Genomic DNA, 19,949 nt, shown 5'->3' with positions numbered 1-19,949 from the left:
TACTACCTACCCAAACAAAATAAATAATCCACATACATCCACTAAACAAAACCCTACTGCTAACCCTAAAGTAAAGCTTGCATATACTACTATGTATGCACTTACCTTAACCCGTACCCTAAGGTCAGTAACTATTGCACATTTATCTTAAGGAGCTATAACGGAGAACAGCCAACTATGACAATTCGACATTTCGAATTTTGTGCTTCAGGGTGTTCGCTGTTTTCACAGTTCACTGAATATGTGTCGACAATTCCATATTCACGTAAGTGGAGTTTCCTGGTTGTAATAGGGAACCTTATGCAATACATAGCACTTCAGCACCCTGGACAGCTCACACTGGTGAAGATGCAAGCTCTCACAAAACATTCTTTCACTTTTTACTTTTTAAGAGAAATACAACAGTATATTTTACTTAAAATAACTAAAAAGTAAAAAATAAAAATAAAAAAAAAAGTAAAAATATGGAAGAAGAGTGAAAACTTTGCAAAAGAAACACAGACAAGCTGATTTAAGAAAAGCATCCAAAGCTGATTTTGCTGATTCCTGCTACTACTTCTGCTTCCTCCGAATCAGCAAAACCAACCTGGAATGCTTTTCTGAAATCAGCTTGCCTGTGTTTCTTTCGATGAGTTTTCACTCTTCTTCCTTATTTTTTACTTTTTAGAGTGACTCAATAAAAAGCATTCATTAATAAAAAAATATTTTTTTATATTCTTATTTTTTGCAGAATCATTTTTAGAACCCAAATCACTAAGTTGCCTGTCTTACCTGGTATACAATTTGGTTAAGTAGAATTTAAGAAAATGACTGGAAAAGCAGTGCACAGCAGGCACAAATAACTAACCAGAGACGTGATTAGACAGATAGATATACTTTAAGGAGGTAAATCATGTGGAAGGGAAAACATTGTAGTTGGTGCAGATAATCACAGCACAGAGCACATGAAGCAAGGTGTGGGTACAGTCTCATGTCATATTGTGTGAATCCCATAAACATGCATCTAAGAATTACAACTAGCACAAACAGCAATTGGCAGTACCACATGCTTCAAAGAACAGGTACCATAAATCTGGATCACTTACTGGTATGGGGTCGAAATAGGGGCAGAGGAAATGATGAAAAAAGGGACAGTAAAGAGAGGAACATACAACAGGAAGACATAGAGTAAAGCAAGGTTAGAGAGGAAAGGTAGGGCACATATTTTTTTGAGGAAGGGTATCCTTTTATGGGTTGTGGAAAAGAAGAAAAGAGGGTATGGGTGAAAGGTATGAAAGGAGGGAATGGGGGTGTGGGGAGTATGGGTAGTTGGTTGTGCACAAATACACATGGTACATGCAGTTGGGTGTACACATATACATACGGCACATGCATTTGAATGTACACAAATAGGCATGGTAAATGCACATCACAAATAAACAGAGACAGTGGGTTTATCTTTCTTTCCTTCACCATAGGAAACGTAACCCACACAAAACTGCTTACTAGGTGTAACTCTAGGCGAAGATCTGAAATTTGATCAGCAGGTACAGCAAGTCAGTAACACACCCCACGCACACACATGTGCACACACCAAAAATGGGACTTGTCTGCCAGTCAAACCCATACCTAACTGATACAACAAGAAAAGACATTGCCTGTTAATATATGCCTCCCATATTACTATATGCATCAGCCATATTTAGTAACTTGCAAACCATACAGCAAACAAAGATAGAGACATATTACACCAAAGAAGCAAAATTAGCTACAAATCTCTCATATAGGACTCACTACTGTCTCACTTTAAAACAACTACAATGGTTAGAACTACCACAACTCCTAATCTGCATTTTATTAGTCATAACCCATACTTTTGTCTACAAATCCAATAATTTTGCCTTCGTAAAAAACATCCTTTGTTAATATTAATTGTGCAGAGAGTTATATTGCAGTGAACACCTTATTCTGGTCATTACAAGGTCCAACAATGTTGCAGGAGATTGCATATATTCTAGTTGTTACTAGCAGATTACATTCACTTAGATGTTATTTGAGAAAAATGAAAACTATTTCAATTCTAATTAAAACCAACAGTAATAAAACTTCAGATGTCAATCCCTCTTCTATAAAAGTACTGAATCAAACTTGAGCAGAGTTACTCACTGGAATAACTTAGCTTTTAGTTATTGTAAGCACTTTCATCCAACAATGGGACTTCATAAGATCAATTATAAATCATTATTGACAAACTCATGCGTAATAACGAGTCAAAACAGAGAGTAACTCATGATAGGCTATCCTACCTGTATACGCAAACCTGTTATAAACAAGAGCCATCTAACAGCCCTATAGAGAAAGGTTACAATAACAGGATCAAAGACAAAGTTCAGTCCTGAACCTCAAATACACTGAGATAGATTCTCTAGGTTTGTGATAATAAAAAGAACACATGCCTAAGTTAACAAAATAAGTCACCACATGACTTAATCATGGGAGCACAGTGAAGGCCAGGTAAACGAGGTGACTAAAATGAACCTGACTAATCTAAATGGAGAAGGGTACTTAAAAAACTGCACAGGAGCAAACCAAGGCTTGACGATAATGTCCACATATATGAAGCAACCAAGTCCAACTGTGGAACTTTACAGTTGGACTTGGTTGCTTCTTATATGTGGACATTATCGTCAAGCCTTGGTTTGCTCCTGTGCATTTTCATTTTTTATTTTATTTTATTTATAGGCATTGATGGAGGAGCATTTACTCCCTGGTGGTAATCTTTTTTATTTATTTATTTATTTATTTTTTATTATTTTTGTTAAAAAAAAAGAAATAGAAAAGTAAAATGCTTATATATGTAGGGATATGGGTGCAGAAGCAGGATATTAGGGCTAAAGCTGGGATGGTAATCTACACTACCACATGTTGATATAAAGGAGCAGAAGGAGGACATGGGGCCTGCAGTTAGGACATTAATATGCATGACCACTTGTAGAGATAAGGGAGCAGAAGCAGGACAAGAGACCACCGGTTAGGATGGAAATCTAGACTACCACATAATCATATTAGGGAGCAGAAGCAGAACATGGGACCTACAACTAGGACTGTGATCTACACCACCACATGTAGGTACAAGGTAGCCAAAGCATGTCATGAGGCCTACAGCTAGGACAGTGATCTACACCACCACATGTAGGTACAAGGGAGCAAAAGCATGTCATGTGGCCTACAGCTAGGACAGTGATCTATACCACCACATGTAGGTACAAGGTAGTCAAAGCATGTCATGTGGCCTACAGCTAGGACAGTGATCTACACCACCACATGTAGGGACAAGGTAGCCAAAGCATGTCATGTGGCCTACAGCTAGGACAGTGATCTACACCACCAAATGTAGGTACAAGGTAGCCAAAGCATGTCATGTGGCCTACAGCTAGGACAGTGATCTACACCACCACATGTAGGTACAAGGGAGCCAAAGCATGTCATGTGGCCTACAGCTAAGACAGTGGTCTACACCACCACATGTAGGTACAAGGGAGCCAAAGCATGTCATGTGGCCTACAACTAGGACAATGATCTACATCACCAGATGTAAGTACAAGGTAGCCAAAGCATGCCATGTGGTTTACAGCTAGGACAGTGATCTACACCACCATATGTAGGTACAAGGTAGCCAAAGCATGTCATGTGGTCTAGAGCTAGGACAGTGATCTACACCACCATATGTAGGTACAAGGTAGCCAAAGCATGTCATGTGGTCTAGAGCTAGGACAGTGATCTACACCACCACCTGTAGGTACAAGGTAGCCAAAGCATGTCATGTGGCCTACAGCTCGGACAGTGATCTACACCACCACTTGTAGGTACAAGGGAGAAAAAGCATGTCATGTGGTCTACAGCTAGGACAGTGCTCTACACCACCACATGTAGGGAAATGGGAGCCAAAGCATGTTGTGGCCTACAGCAAGGACAGTGATCTTCACCACCACTTGTAGGTACAAAGTATCCAAAGCATGTAATGTGGCCTCCAGCTAGGACAGTGATCTACACCACCACAGGTAGGTACAAGGGAAACAAAGGATGTCATGTGGCCTGCAGCTAGGACAGTGATCTAGACCACCACATGTAGGTACAAGGGAGGTAAAGCAGGACATGTGGCCTACAGTAATCTGTTGTCATGCTTTACTTTCTCCAAGTCTTTTGGTTTTCTAATATCATGATGGGAATTCACCCCATTCCTAAGTCAAATTATGATTAAAATTTGTGAAATTAGCATTGTTTCTATCTTTGATTTTAGCCAAAAGTGCTCTTCGCAGCACCCACAATCTGCCCAGACATGACTCCTCCTGCAATTCATACAGAGTTACATGTATCAGTAACATATCTAAATAAGACTGTACATTTTGTTTTTTATGAGCTTCTTTGGTCCTACTACTATTAGAACTGGGTATCCTTCTCCCACATTGCTGTCATTTTTGCCTGCAAGTCTTGGTATTTTATGACTTTGTATCTCTCTCTGTATGTAAGACACTGTAATCACTAGGTGTAACACTTTCAATGATCAATGCTACATTTGTCTTCTTTTCATAGGTTCATAGGTGTTTAGTAGGCTAACAAGCCTTTTTAAGCCTAGCCTTGCATCCAAATCTCTGACAAATTCTGGTACCCTTGATAAGTATAAGTAGTGGTTTGGGAGATGAATCATTTACAGGTTACCTGTGTCCATTAGAGACATAGTTGCCAAACCAGGCATGAATTTCTGGTTTCCCATCTAGTTCTCCAAGTTGCACTTGAATTGGGTTAGGGAGGAACTCTGGACTACTATAACTATTAGGTTAGGGAGGAACTCATGGACTTCTATATCTGTTTTTCTCTCATCTATTTTTTGAACTGGTAATGGGTGATTCCATGTGATATAAACTTCATAATTTTCTATAATGCTTTGTGGTTCATGTTTCCAGTGCTTCAGTATACAAGCCTTCTGCCATTAGTGTATCATACCCAACAGCAAGATGTGCAACTGTTTCCAGTTCTGTTTTATAGAACCTACAGTTGTCGGTTTCTCCCACATGTTCAATGGAATCACAAATGAAAGTAACCACAGGAATTCCATCAACAAATTTATTAAAATTAAGTGCTTTCATCTGCCAAACAGCTGGGCTTCTTTAGAATGAAATAGCACTCAACACAGTCAGCTAAAATACCCCAAAAAATCCCTAATTAATCAATTAACACATATGAAAAATTAATTAAAGCAACAACTAAGTTACTGTTACATAAATTCATGACCGACCACAAAATAATATTAAAAAATTGTTAAACATATGAAAAATTACCTTGAGTAATAAAATATAAAACATGTTTAAGCAAACAGATCAAATTGCTAGCATAGATCTCAATTTCAAAAAACTAGCAAAGGAAATTACATCATTGAAAGATCTTTATCCAAGTCTATCACTGGAAGGATGAGCAAATGTGGTCATTTTTCTCAATGTAAATACATTCTTGAGGGCATTAAATGTTTTATTCATGGTTATGGCCACATTAAGTGTAAAAAAAAATTTAACTGTGATAGTAAGGGGATTATCTATGTTGCAATCTGCCAGTGTTTTACATGTTTTTATATTGGCATAACCATCAGGCAATTTAGGTATAGGATTTACCAACATAATTATGACATCAGTAAGAAAGATGAGCAAAATGCTCTTTTTAGACATCTCCAGAATTTTCCAACTCACTTTTTCAAGTTCACAGTTATTGATAGTGTTGAGTTCCATCCAAGAGGTGGTCCCCGGGACATTTTTCTAGAATATCTGGAACTTAAGTGGCAGCTCAGGTGTAATACTAGATGTACCTCGGGTCTCAGTGATGTCATTTCCTTTGCTAGTTTTTTGAAATTGAGATCTTTGCTAGCAATTTAATCTGTTTGCATAAACATGTTTTATATTTTATTACTCAAGGTAATTGTTTCATATATTTAACAACAATTTTTTAATATTATTTTGTGGTCAGTAATGAATGTATGTAACAGTAACTTAGTTGTTGCTTTAATTAATTTTTCTTGTGTTAATTGATTAATTAGGGATGGTTTTTGGGTATTTTAGCTGACTGTGTTGAGTGCTATTTCATTCTGAAGAAGTCCAGTTATTTGGCGGATGAAAGCACTTAATTTTAATAAATTCATTGATGGAATTCCTGTGGTTGCTTTCATTTGTGATTACTGGTTGTAGCTGAGGTGTTTTCTCTGTTCTTAACATGTTCAATGGACTTTGTAAACCAATGTGTATGCAGCCCACTATCCTGGGCTGCTGATATTAACCTTTCATCTTTTGGTTTAAATTCACTTATTCTTAAGTATACCTGCATCAGATCCTGATTAACATGAGGCTGTTCTAGGAGTTTTATATACTTGTAATTATATTTATGCCTTTTCCACATTTCTTGTCTTTTCATCTGATCCTTCTCCTTATATTCTTTCTTTTGTTTTTTGGCACATTCGGTTGCTGCCTGATTTTTGCCTACTTTTGGTTTGATTTCCATTCCCCCTTGACACCAATATACTTCTGCTAAACTAAGGAGGGAAGTCATCTTAGCCATGTTTCAAAACTTTCATTATATTTGGATCTGGTGAGGTCAGCAGATATGTATGCATCCTATGAATGCAGACCTATACATGTAATCAGTTAAAAGGAGGCCCATACCTCCTTCAGAAATAGGAATGCATAATCTTGGTATACAATGATTTTTATAAATCATTTGCTAACGCATGAAGCATTTTTCTTGTTTTCCTGTTCAACTGATCCAGTTCCTTTTGAGGCCAGTTAATCACCCCAGAACTGTAAGTTAGAACAGGAAGAGCAAATCAGTTTATAGCTTGGACTTTTTTTCCTAGATGTCAGTGCTGTTTTCAGTATTAATTTTCATCTTCTAAAACATACTTTACTGACTTTTGTTCACATTTGTTCATGTTTTATTGTCAATCAGCATCAGTTCCCAAATATTTATACACTCCCTCTTGCTCAAGTTTCTTTATATCACATTCCTGTTCCAGGCCAATGGTTTCTTGGTGCTGCAGCTTTCCTGTTTTAAAGGTTGCTTTTGCACATTCATCAGGATGAAATGATATTCTTATATCATCTGAAAAGTTGTGCTTTCATTTCCTCATCTGATGAACTATACAGTTTTAAATCATCAACAAAAAGAAGATAAGTCTTTATACTTTGTTGTTTTCTGGTAGCCAAACTGTAGCCACAACCTTATCTGTTAAGTAGTTTAATGGGTTATGGGCATGACAAAAGAGCAGCAGTGACTTAGAGTCACCCTGGAATATCCCCCTTTGAATTTTTATCTCTGAAATGATAATGTATCCTTTATCATAGCTTGACTGTGAAGTGGTTTGCCACTATTTCATTTTCGCTGTAATATAATTGATCAGTGTAGGATGTATCATATATTTTAAGCAGTCTTTTATCTTTGAATATGGGATACTGTCAAATGCTTTTTTGCAGTCTATCCATGCCATGCTAAGATTCTTCCCCTTTTTACAGTTCTCCATTATGACTTTATTTAACAATAAATGATCCTTTGTTCCATATGACTTTCTTTCGTTACTGCTTTGTTCTATTGCCATGACTGAGTTTTCTTCTAAATGACTATAAACTCTGTCAGCATCATTTCCAGTGTATAGTTTATACGTCATCGGAAGGCAAGTTATTGATCTATAGTTTTTAGGATAGGCAGGTTCACTCTTACGTAGGAGTATTGTTTTTCCTGTTGTTAACCAGGTTGGCATCTGTTTGGGTTGCACATATAAATATCTCTTACTCATGGCTAAATCTTTATGTATAGATGTTAATACATTTAGCCGGAAGTTAAGTACTGCATCTGGGCCTCGGGTTTTGCATTTAGAAGCTTTTCTTAACTTTGTTTCAATCTCTCTGGCTGTTACTTCATCCCATTTCATATCCTGTACATTTAAACTTCTTATTCTTTCTTTTACTTCTTCTATCCATTTATCATCTTTGTTATGTTCCACAGGATCTTTATAGATATTTCTCCAAAATGTGTCTATTTCATCTTTTTTGGTGGTATTTCAATTCCTTTTGAGTTGTTTCACAGTTCTTTATAAAACTTTTTTAAGTCATCAATAAACTGCTTATTTTGTACTTTCCCTTTATATTTATCTGCATATCTTTTAAATGTTTCTGCATGTGCTGATATTTTTAGTTTATTATTTGAGATAGTGCACAATATATCCTGATCTGTTCTGATACTGTACATTGCTTTTATTACCTCTATCTTTCTGAGTATTTTTGTTTGTCTGTTCCCTCTTCTGCACTCTTCTAACAGTGAGATGTCTTGTCTTAATTGCTTTATAGCTGCAACGGCAGATGCTAGCACAGGCATGCACAATGATGTAAAAGCACAAAATGCTGCCACAAGCACCCAGTACCAGGGGCACTGCCATGTACACTAACCCACAAAACAAAATAGTGCCACCACAAAACATACAGTCACCCACAACATCGAATGGGAGATAGGAGTCTGAATGGAGAGATGAAAAGTCAGCAAGCAAAGGAGAGTAGTAGTGCTGAAACTGAATTCATCCTCAAGTCTTGGTGAGTACCTTGGTGAGGTGGACCCTGTCTTAACAAAATCACACCAAGACAACTCTGATATATAGACTGTATTTATATAGCATATATCATGGACAGAAGTAGGTCAAAAATTAAAAGAGATAGTTGGGTGCACAAGACCCAGGATAAAAAAGTGCCCAATCCTGGTAGGCACACTGGTGCCAGGACTGGAAAAAATGGCACTGTAGAATCCTCAAAATACAGAAACATTCCTACAATGGGGCCAGGGCAGGCCCAGGGAGAGGATGGCCCCATTGGGCCCCCTGTTGTAGGAGGAAGTAGCAGTCCACAAAAATCGCAAAATCTGATTGGCGAAAGCTGAGCCATAAAGGCGAAAGAGTGGGCTATTGAGGATAGGAAAGAACATATGTATTGTTACTATTATGCAAAAAGTCCAGAATTTCCAGACAGAAGATATACAAAATGATTAAAGAGAGAAATTAGAGGAAAGAAAAATACATCCACAAAAAAAAAAAAAAACTCAGAAGCTTCAAATGAAAATTTGCATTGATTAATACAACAGAGTTGAGAAAAACAGTATATAGATCAAGAAACTTTGATCTGTTTGGAAAAAGAAGCATCTGGGATAATGCAAAAATATAAACAACAAAACCTAGAGATATTTGAAAAGTATAAAAAAATATGGAGAAGGGAAAGAAAGAGAGATTTGATATGGTGCAATATTTATGCAAAGGAGAAAGCAAAACTAACCAATATAAACAGAGCAGCACCAAAGATGTTTGAAGACAAATATAGACAAAGGAATCCAGACATGGAAAACTTTACAATACAAACAATAAGAAGACAAAAAGGAAAAGTAGAAAAGGAGATTAGTAATGGAGAAATTAAAGAAATAGAAACTGAGGTTATGGAGCACCTGCAATGTGAAGGAGTTAGTGCAGAAAATCAAATGCAGAAAGTATCACAACAGGAAAGAGCAAGGGATATCTAAATTAAGGGGAAACCAGTGGCATAGCAAGCAATTGGTCAGGTGCCATATCAAGATATTTTGGAGCCTTCCACAGGAAACCAGTATAAACATTCACTTGAAGCTATATAGCAAGGAAAGATACAGGAAACTGTGGAAACTCTGATGCATGCAATCAACATGGAATGTTGAGGAGTGATAGACCAGTGAGTTCCCATATGACAGAGCAACAGATGGTGCAGCATGAAATTGAAGAGAATGGGTCATAGGAAGATGCCATAGAACTTTCTATAGAATGCCCACAGGAAATGGAAAACAAGGGATCTGTCCTCAGTTTGGAAGAAAATGAGCTAAGAGAAGAGTTGCTTGATTTACCAGACATGGATAGATACATTAAGATAAATGAGAGAAATAGACTGCATAAGGTCAATAAAACTCGAAAAGTCAGAAGTAAACAGGGTATTTTACTGTGCTGCTAAATTAATAACTGATAAAGTTCTACCACAATAACACAGGGTAGAGAGGGAAAGGAAGGGGAGAAATCGAATGCCATCATGGAAATATTGAATAGGTCCACAAAAATGAGTTTAGAGGAGGCAGACCACTTCTTAAAACTACCAAGCATGATTTTTATTTAATAAACAATAAAATATATACGCGCTTTCGTCTCAGTATTCCAAAATTACAGAGACTTCATCAGATACAAAATTTTAAAACAGTCCAGTTTGTTTTAAACCCTGTAAGGATGGCATCTTATCCTGAAACAGACTTAAAAAGTTTAAAGCAACAGTATGTCCTAAAACAAAATCAGATAGCAGCAGTATTCAAGTTCAAAAATATATTATATATCATGGATATTTTAAAAAATGTAAACAATATAATAAAACCAATCCATTTAATATAATAATTAAATGTAGCATTCTATTACCCCAGTAAATATGCTAATAAAAGATAAATGAAATTGTAAAACAGTAAAAATAATGAGAAGTAACTGAACAGCTTCCACTAGGAATTGAACCCAGAACCTTCTACGTATGAAGCAGGTGTAATAACCACTACACTATTACCTTCACATACCATATTACTACAAGTTCAATGTCTTATAAGGGCTTTTAATTTTAAAAGGCTACTAACAGACAGGTTGTCATTCAGTCCTGGCCAGTACATGGAATTCAGTCTCAAGTGACATGCGAGTTCCAATTTTTCTAGTAGGTAGGGCCATCCCCCCCTAGTTACCACACATTCCAATATAATGAACTTAAATTCATGTTGTGGAAAGCCTGTAATATGTCTCGCTAAGGCATTACCTTCCCAGCCATCTCGTATGTGTCTAAGATGTTCACTAATTCTGGTTTTAAATTTTCTTTCAGTCTTGCCTAGGTAAAAAAGTGGGCAGGAAACACAAATAGCACAATAAACGACCCTCTCTGTAGAACGTGTAAATTGGCCTTTAACCCAGATATTTATTCCGTTAATCTCCACACCTTTGTCTGTTTCAATAATGTTGTTACAAAATTTACACCTACCACATCTGTGCATAAACCTTTTATACTGCTCACCTTTCTGTGTCTCGAATATGTTTTTTAAACAATGTCCTTTCTTGTATACACAAATTGGAGCCTCTCCTAAAATGTCCCTCATAACTTTATCATTCCTAATAAACTCCCAGTTTTTAGTCAAAATATTCTTTATGTAATTTGCTTCCCTATTAAATGTTAAAAAACTATTCTCGTAGGACTTTGGTGTAGCTGATACACATATTGTAGTTTCTCTGTTATTATTATTAATAGTATTGAATCCTGTAGTTGTTAAACAGACATTTTCTAATGTTTGTACTACATTAGTGTTTTTCATGTTTAAAATAGGGGCAAAATGCCCAGACCTTCTCTTACTGTTCACTTCATTAGCAATTTGGTCTATTAACGAACTTGGGTAACCTCTCTTGAGAAACATTTGTTTCAGCAAATTACACTCCTCAATGTATGTCTCTCATACAGTTGTCATATGGGCAGCACAGACAAACTGCCCATTTTTGTTTGAATGGGTAACAACTACTAAAATGTAAAAAACTATTGGAGTATGTATTTTTATGGAAAATCTTTGCTAGAAACCTGTTTGCAACATCATCCTTCATTAAGAGGACGTCCAAGTATGCTATACTCTTGTCGTTTATTGAATATGTGAATTTTAGAAAACTAGTTGTGGTGTTAATATATTCCAGGAAAGCATTCAATGTATCTCTAGGTCCTTTCCACAATATAAACATATCATCCAAATAACGCATGTATGTCTTACAAAATTGAAAATATTCAGATGTCTTTAAATGTTGTTTTTCCCACTCAAGCATAACAATATTGGCATATAGGCCCCCCACAAGTGGAGCCCATTGCCACTCCCTCTTTCTGAAGAAAATATTGTCCTTCAAATAATATGAAGTTGTTCCTTAATATTAAATCCAGCATCTGTTCAAAACGATTAACCCTATCCTGTGCTAGATTTTTAGAATGGAGATATTCACAAAACCACTGTGAACCAATGTCATGTGGTATCACACTGTAAAGGGGCAGTTTGTCTGTGCTGCCTGTATGACAACTGTATGGGAGACATACATTGAGGAGTGTAATTTGCTGAAACAAATGTTTCTCAAGAGAGGTTACCAAGTTCGTTAATAGACCAAATTGCTAATGAAGTGAACAGTAAGAGAAGGTCTGGGCATTTTGCCCCTATTTTAAACATGAAAGACACTAATGTAGTACAGACATTAGAAAATGTCTGTTTAACAACTACAGGATTCAACACTATTAATAATAATAACAGAGAAACTACAATATGTGTATCAGCTACACCGAAGTCCTACGAGAATAGTTTAACAACATTTAATAGGGAAGCAAATTACATAAAGAATATTTTGACTAAAAACTAGGAGTTTATTAGGAATGATAAAGTTATGAGGGACATTTTAGGAGAGGCTCCCATTTGTGTTTACAAGAAAGGACATTGTTTAGAAAACATATTCGAGACACAGAAAGGTGAGCAGTATAAAGGGTTTATGCACAGATGTGGTAGGTGTAAATTTTGTAACAACATTATTGAAACAGACAAATGTGTGGAGATTAACGGAATAAATATCTGGGTTAAAGGCAAATTTACATGTTCTACAGAGAGGGTCGTTTATTGTGCTATTTGTGTTTTCTGCCCATGTTTTTACATGGGCAAGACTGATAGAAAATTTAAAACCAGAATTAGTGAACATCTTAGACACACACACGAGATGGCTGGGAAGGTAATGCCTTAGCGAGACATATTACAGGGTTTCCACAACATGAATTTAAGTTCATTATATTGGAATGTGTGGTACCTAGAATTCATGGAGGGGGGGGGGGCATGGCCCTAGCTATTAGAAAAATTGGAACTCGCATGGCAGTTGAGACTGAATTCCATGTACTGGCCAGGACTGAATGACAACCTGTCTATTAGTAGCCTTTTAAAATTAAAAGCCCTTATAAGACATTGAACTTGTAGTAATATGGTATGTGAAGGTAATAGTGTAGTGGATATTATACCTGCTTCATACGTAGAAGGTTCTGGGTTCAATTCCTAGTGGATGCTGTTCAGTTACTTCTCATTATTTTTACTGTTTTATAATTTCATTTATCTTTTATTAGCATATTTACTGGGGTAATAGAATGCTACATTTAATTATATTATATTAAATGGATTGGTTTTATTATATTGTTTAAATTTTTTTAAAATATCCATGATATATAATATATTTTTGAACTTAAATACTGCTTCTATCTGATTTTGTTTTAGGACATACTGTTGCTTTAAACTTTTTAAGTCTGTTTTAGGATATGATGTCATCCTTACAGGGTTTAAAACAAACTGGGCTGTTTTAAAATTTGTATCTGATGAAGTCTCTGTAATTTTGGAATATTGAGACGAAAGCGCTTATATATTTTATTGTTTATTAAATAAAAATCATGCTTGGTGGTTTTAAGAAGTGGTCTGCCTCCTCTACAGTCATTTTTGTGGATTTATTAGTTGAATTGGTTTTGAATTCTTTCGAAGTATTGAATAGGGGAAACTATAAAGCAATTAAGACAGGAAGTGTCACTGTTAGAAGACTATAGAAGAGGGAATAGATCAACAAAAATACTAAGAAAGATAGATGTGATAAAAGCAATGCACAATATTAGAACAGACCAGGATCTATCATGCATAATCGCAAAGAAACTTAAAATTTCAACACAGGCGAAAAAACTTAGAAGATGCACAGATAAATATAAAGGAAAAGTACAAAAGATGCAATTTATTGATGACCCAAAAAAAGTTTTGTAGAGAATTGGGAAACAAGGGAAAAATAATTGAAAGACCGCCAAAAAAGAGGAAATAGATACATTTTGGACAAGTATCTATGAAGATCCTGTGGAACATAACAACGATGCTAAATGGATAGAAGTAAAAGAAAGAATAAGAATTTTAAAGGTACAGGATATGAAATGGGATGATGTAACAGCCAGAGAGATTGAAACAAAGTTAAGAAAAGCCTCTTGGAAAACTCGAGGCCCAGATGTAGTACCTAACTTTTGGTAAAAAATATTAACATCTTTGCATGAGGATTTAGCCATGAGTAAGAACTATTTATATGCGCACCCCAAACAGACACCAATCTGGCTAACAACAGGCAAAACAATGCCCCTACTTAAGACTGAACCTGCAAGCTACCCTAAAAATTATAGACAAATAACTTGCCTTCCGACGACGTATAAACTATACACGAGGATTGATGCAGACAGAGTTTATAGTCATTTAGAAGAAAACTCAATTATAGCAATAGAACAAAAGGACAATAAAATAAAGTCATATGAAACAAAGAATAATTTGTTATTAAATAAAGTCATACTGGAGAACAGCAAAAAGGAGATGAAGTATGGCATGGATTGACTACAAAAAAGCATTTGATAGTATCCCACATTCATGGATAAAAGAGTGCTTAAAAATGTATAAGATACCTTACACTGATCGACTACATTACAGTGACCATGAAACAGTGGCAGACCACTTTGCAATTAAGCCATGATAAAGGACAGATTATTATCCCCGGAATAAAAATTCAAAAGGGGATATTCCAGGGTGACTTTCTGTCACCGTTGCTATTCAGCCTTGCCATTAACCCATTAAGTTGTTTACTTAACAGCTTAGGCCATGGCTACAATTTGGCTCCTAGAAAACAACAAGGTGTAAAGACTTCTCATCTTCTCTTTGTTGATTATTTAAAACTGTGTAGCTCATCAGATAAAGATCTGAAAGCACAGCTGCAGGTTGTCAAAACTTTTTCAGATGATGTAAAAATGTAATTTGGTCATGATAAGTGTGCAAAAGCAACCTTTAAAGCAGGAAAGCTGCAGCACCAAGAAAACATCAGTTTGGGACAAGAATGTGATATAAAAAAAACTTGAGCAAGACAGACTGTATAAATATTTGGGAAATGATACAGGATCAACAATAAAACATGAATAAATGTAAATAAAACTTAGTAAGGAATACTTTAGAAGACTTAAATCAATTCTGAAAACAGCTTTGATATCTAGGAATAAAATCCAGGCTATAAACCAATTTGCCCTTCCTGTCATAACTTACAGTTTTGGAGTGACTGATTGGCCCCAAAACGGGTTGGATAGATTAGATAGGAAAACAAGAAAGATACTTTATGCTCACCAAATGATTTATAAAAATCAGTGTATACCAAGATTATATATTCCCCGTTCCGAAGTAAGGATGGGCCTCCTTGAAATTGATTACATGTATAGATCTGCAATTGTGGGACTCCACACATCTGTTGACCTCACAATGCACAAATGTAATGAAAGTTTTGAAACATGAGGAGAATAAATCTAAGATGACTTATCTGCTTAATTTAGCAGAAGCATATCGGTGTCGAGCAGGAATAGAAATCAAACCAGAAGTAGATTAAAAGCAGGCAGCAACTGAATGTGCTAAAAAACAAAAGAAAGAATATAAGGTGAAGGACCAGATGAGAATGCAAGAAATGTGGAAAAAGCATAAATATAGTTGCAAGTATAGAAAACATCTGGAAGAACCTCATGTTGATCAGGAATTAATGCAGGAATGGTTAAGGAGAGGCAAATTCAAACCAAGAAATGAAAGGTTAATATTGGCAGCCCAAGATAGTGCTTACGTACATGATGGTTTACAAAGTCCATTGAACATGTGGGAGAAACAGACAAATGTAGGTGTTGTAAAACCAAATTGGAAACATTCGTACACCTTGTTGTTGGTTGTGATATACTAATGGCAGACGGACTGTATACTGAAAGGCATAATAATGTGGCAAGGCTGTTGCACTGGGGATTGTGCAAACATTATGGTACTGAAGTGGCAGAAAAACACTGGAAACATAAGCCATAAAGCATCATAGAAAATGATGAAGTTTATATCACATGGGATCACCCATTACCAGCAGTTCAAAAGATAGAGGCTAGAAAACCGGGTATAGTGGTCGAAGAAAAGAAGACAAAAGTAGCATTGAACATTGAAATCACCACATCCAGTGACTACATTGTCTTTGCATACAGAGAGACACAAAAATCACAAAATATCAGGATATGCAGGCAGAAATGAGAGCAATGTGGAAAAAAGATACCCAGACAGTTCCAATAGTAGTAAGTGCAATGGGTCTTATAAACAAAGAATCTACACTCGTATTTAGATATGTTACCAAACCATATAATCCCATACGAATTGCAGAATGAGTCATTACTGGTCACACCCCGGGGATCATGTCAGTCACCCTGCTAGACATGGGTCCAGGGAAATAAATAGTGTGGGAAGAAGTAGCCAGGGGATTGTTATGGCTAGGCTTGTATAGACCCTATGACCGATAGCCTAGTACAACCTATGAACATTGCAGATGTGCAAAGAGCACTTTTGGATGACATTAAAGATTGAAACAATACTAATTTCATGAACTTTAATCATACTTTGACTTAGGAATGGGGTCCATTCCTGTCATGGTATTAGAAATCCAAAAGATTTGGAGAAATTAAAGAGACAGCCCAGCCTGGTATACTCTAGGATCTGTCAAAGGAAACAAATCATTTAAGAAAATGTCTGTGAAAGGAAAAAACAAACAATTATTATTTGCAGTCTGACATGTTAGAAATGGCAGACACTTACTATGCCGTTCAGGGCTGACTTGCCTCTCTTGTGCTTCCCACCTTTAGAGACCCTCAGAGCAGCAGTGGTGCAGGTCATTGTACATGCATTTGCACTGCTCACCAGTATGTGGGATTACTGGCACCCTGGTCAGCTGATCTAGCATGTCATACCAGGCAGCCATCAAACAAAGCTGACCTAAATAAGGTCCCAAAAGCTGCTTCCTGAACTGGCTTTGTAGGAGAAATCCTAATATTTTGCTTTTAACATAAAAGGTAGGCACTCACCTTAAGGCGCTAAGATTTGCAGCTAGTGCCAAGAATCTTTAGCAGTACAAAATGTGAGCCTGAGAATCACCCCCCCCCCCCCCATGGGACTTTGAATTATTTGTGCACCTTAACACTACAGTATACGGTAACACATGCACAGCCTGTCTGCACAACTGAGCATAAGCATTGTTTTGTTTCGAAGCTGCATAACTTGTGTATATCTTATGTCACGCAGATGTGTTTCTGTGAAACATAGCAATTCATAATGAAACTTAACAATTCATAAATACCAGTAGTATCTAGCTTCATTAGCATATATATGGTAAAAACTAGTATATATTAGTGATCTTTACAGTTGTCCACAATTTTAGCTGCCATAACACATAACAGAGAAGTAGCAGCAAATGTATCTGTGCAGCATGAAGCACTGTTTGAAAGCACAGAAGCAGCACTTTCACAGGAGAGTGCCCAGAGGAGGTATGCTGTTGTGCAGAGTACTCTGTGGCAAGGTGTACTGTAGTATTGTCGTATCCATGTGCATATTAGCCTGTGAATAGCTATTTGTAATAACACTTTCGGTATTTTGGTACGGTGACACTACAGTCAGTATTGCTCTTTTCTGAACATACCACAGCTACCATAGACTGTGTAGGTTATGCATATGTAGACCTAAATCCCATTGCTATAGGGCTTCAGTCAGGAAGATCCCCTACACCTCCCAGCGTGCCCCTGGGTGTTATGCAAAAAATCCCTGCAGAGGTTTACTCCTACCACTGCATATTTTGCTAACCTCTAGGATACCCCATTGTGTAACATATCTGTGACCCCACCAGCTACCTAACCCAGCGTAACCATATCATATAGAGAACAGCTAGATCATCATATGTGCTGTGGTACTACCTCAGGGTAACCGCACATCACATGCATAGTAATATGGTACACTTTCTGCACTTTCTGTATGAATGTCCTCCTGGGGAGGAGAACAGCAGAAATTAGACAAGTTTGGCCCTGCCAAGAGTGGAGTTCTGCTGTCTTTACTCAGGCTGATGAACAATATCTATTTGAAGGAGGGACTACTGCCTAGCTCATGTGAAGCTGTTTGTGGGAAAAGAGTGTTCCACAATGTCAATAACATGGGTGGAAAAAATGCCAATGACACAATAAGGGATGCTCATAGAAGTACACAACATAGCAATTAAAAGGGCTGCATCTTGGTGGGAGCCACCTCCCTTTGTGACCTTCACACATGATTAATCATTCCTGACATCTCTGTGTGGTAGGAGTGATAGAGCAATTGTCATGGGGGGACAAGTATATATGGATTCTTAGAGTGCCAGCAGACAGTGGATGTCACATGAAAACCACTATGCTAACAGTAATACTGCATACTCTATATTTTGTGTGCGCCCAGACTGACATCAGGGAGCAGACACTGACCATTGCCCATGTGCTGCATTGGTACTTCAGTAGGTCAGAGGTGGGAAACTGATAATTGACAACATGCAGCAACCTGTCATCTGCATCCACACCACAGATCAACATGGCTTGCAGGACAGACAATGTAGCACTGTTAGTCATATATTATGTATTCACAGGACAGACCACAACCATGATGACACTTGTACACACACTGAGCCAGGGCAACAGTGAAAGGTAAGCACCTGTGCAGGGTCTGACAATGATCATCTCATAGTTCCAGGACACATTGATGTGGTCCATGTCACTCTTTGGTAGTCCTATACCTATTGACTGAGTTGACACTATGGCTTCCTCCAAACCTGCTACCTTAGAAAATGCACAGCTTGGGAGCTTAGCATATCTGTAAGGAGGAGATATTCTGGGGATGACAACACTGTCTTTGCTGCCTGTTGTCTCAGACCAGCTCAGCATATCTGACATGTTGGCACTCTCTATATAAAATGCAACAAGTTGTTCAAGGCAACAAAAACAATCATGGCCAGACCCAGGCCAGTGATCAGCTCTCAGTCTTGTTCACGGATGTGTAGGGCTATAATCCAGGCAGACTCTGCAGCTGTCTATACAGATCAATAGATAGCTGGTGTGGTCTCTCTGCCCTCTAAAAGGAGGCTGTCCATGACTGACAAAGCATCTGAAAGACCAGAGATGATGCCATGATTGGTCTCCCATGCTGTTTGGTGGTATATGTTTCACCCATGAATACCTCAATGCTGATGGTAATCAGCACCACCATCTGTGCCCTATATATCCCAGTATTCCCCATGTGGGAATGCATACTTGTGGTTCCACAAAAGATTGGTTATTGCAGGGAACACAATCTGCACCTGCCACAGTCAGGCTATCACAATGCACTCAAACCATACTGGAGTCAGCCATGTTGCACAGCTGCCCAGAGTAGGTTACCCTATGCTGGGGTTGCCACCTTTTCAAATGCCCAAAGTGGGACAATTGTGGTACAAACATCAGAGTTTGCAGGCCAAAATATATCTATGGCCAGTACAAAGGACAGAACTTCCCTTTTTTTTGCCTAAATAAAAGCTTATTCTTGTAGCATTTAATTGCTTATTCTGTTTGTTATAACATTTAGGTGTTTCAGATATAGAATAACTGTTTTATGTAACTATTACATAAAACAGAGGAAATAATTTTGTCCTAAAATCTCAGGACATTTGCCATTTGTACAGTTTTTTTGGCAGGACACAACTGCCCAAAAAGGGACTCTCCCTTGCAAAGTGGGACAGGTGGTAACCCTACCCTATGCATACCTTCCTTAGTGGTCCTGATCCACCAGTTCTACTATGTCTCTGTCCATGGGATCCTTTAGTCAGGCTGCATATACCAATTGAAGGGACATTCACTACATGAACACTTTGTACCTACCATGACCTGCCATCACAATGGTCCCACTATACAGGCCAACACTGACTTTCCCACTCAGTCAACATAGGAAAGCATTTGCGATATTAACAACCCCTC

At 37.4% G+C, this 19,949-nt stretch overlaps 1 protein-coding gene across 2 annotated transcripts in view; it reads left to right on the top strand.

Annotated features, from left to right (window-relative positions):
• The window catches only part of LOC122804724 (fibroblast activation protein alpha), a 1,600,794-nt gene that overhangs the window by 1,348,445 nt on the left and 232,400 nt on the right, over nt 1–19,949 (top strand). The window lies entirely within an intron of this gene.

The sequence above is a fragment of the Protopterus annectens genome, chromosome 6.part0 (genome assembly GCF_019279795.1).
Source record: "Protopterus annectens isolate FY-2018-M chromosome 6.part0, PAN1.0, whole genome shotgun sequence".
NCBI classification, from domain to species: domain Eukaryota; kingdom Metazoa; phylum Chordata; order Ceratodontiformes; family Protopteridae; genus Protopterus; species Protopterus annectens.
The sequence above is the reverse complement of the archived record's forward strand: the minus strand, read 5'-3'. Positions and strand labels throughout refer to the sequence as shown.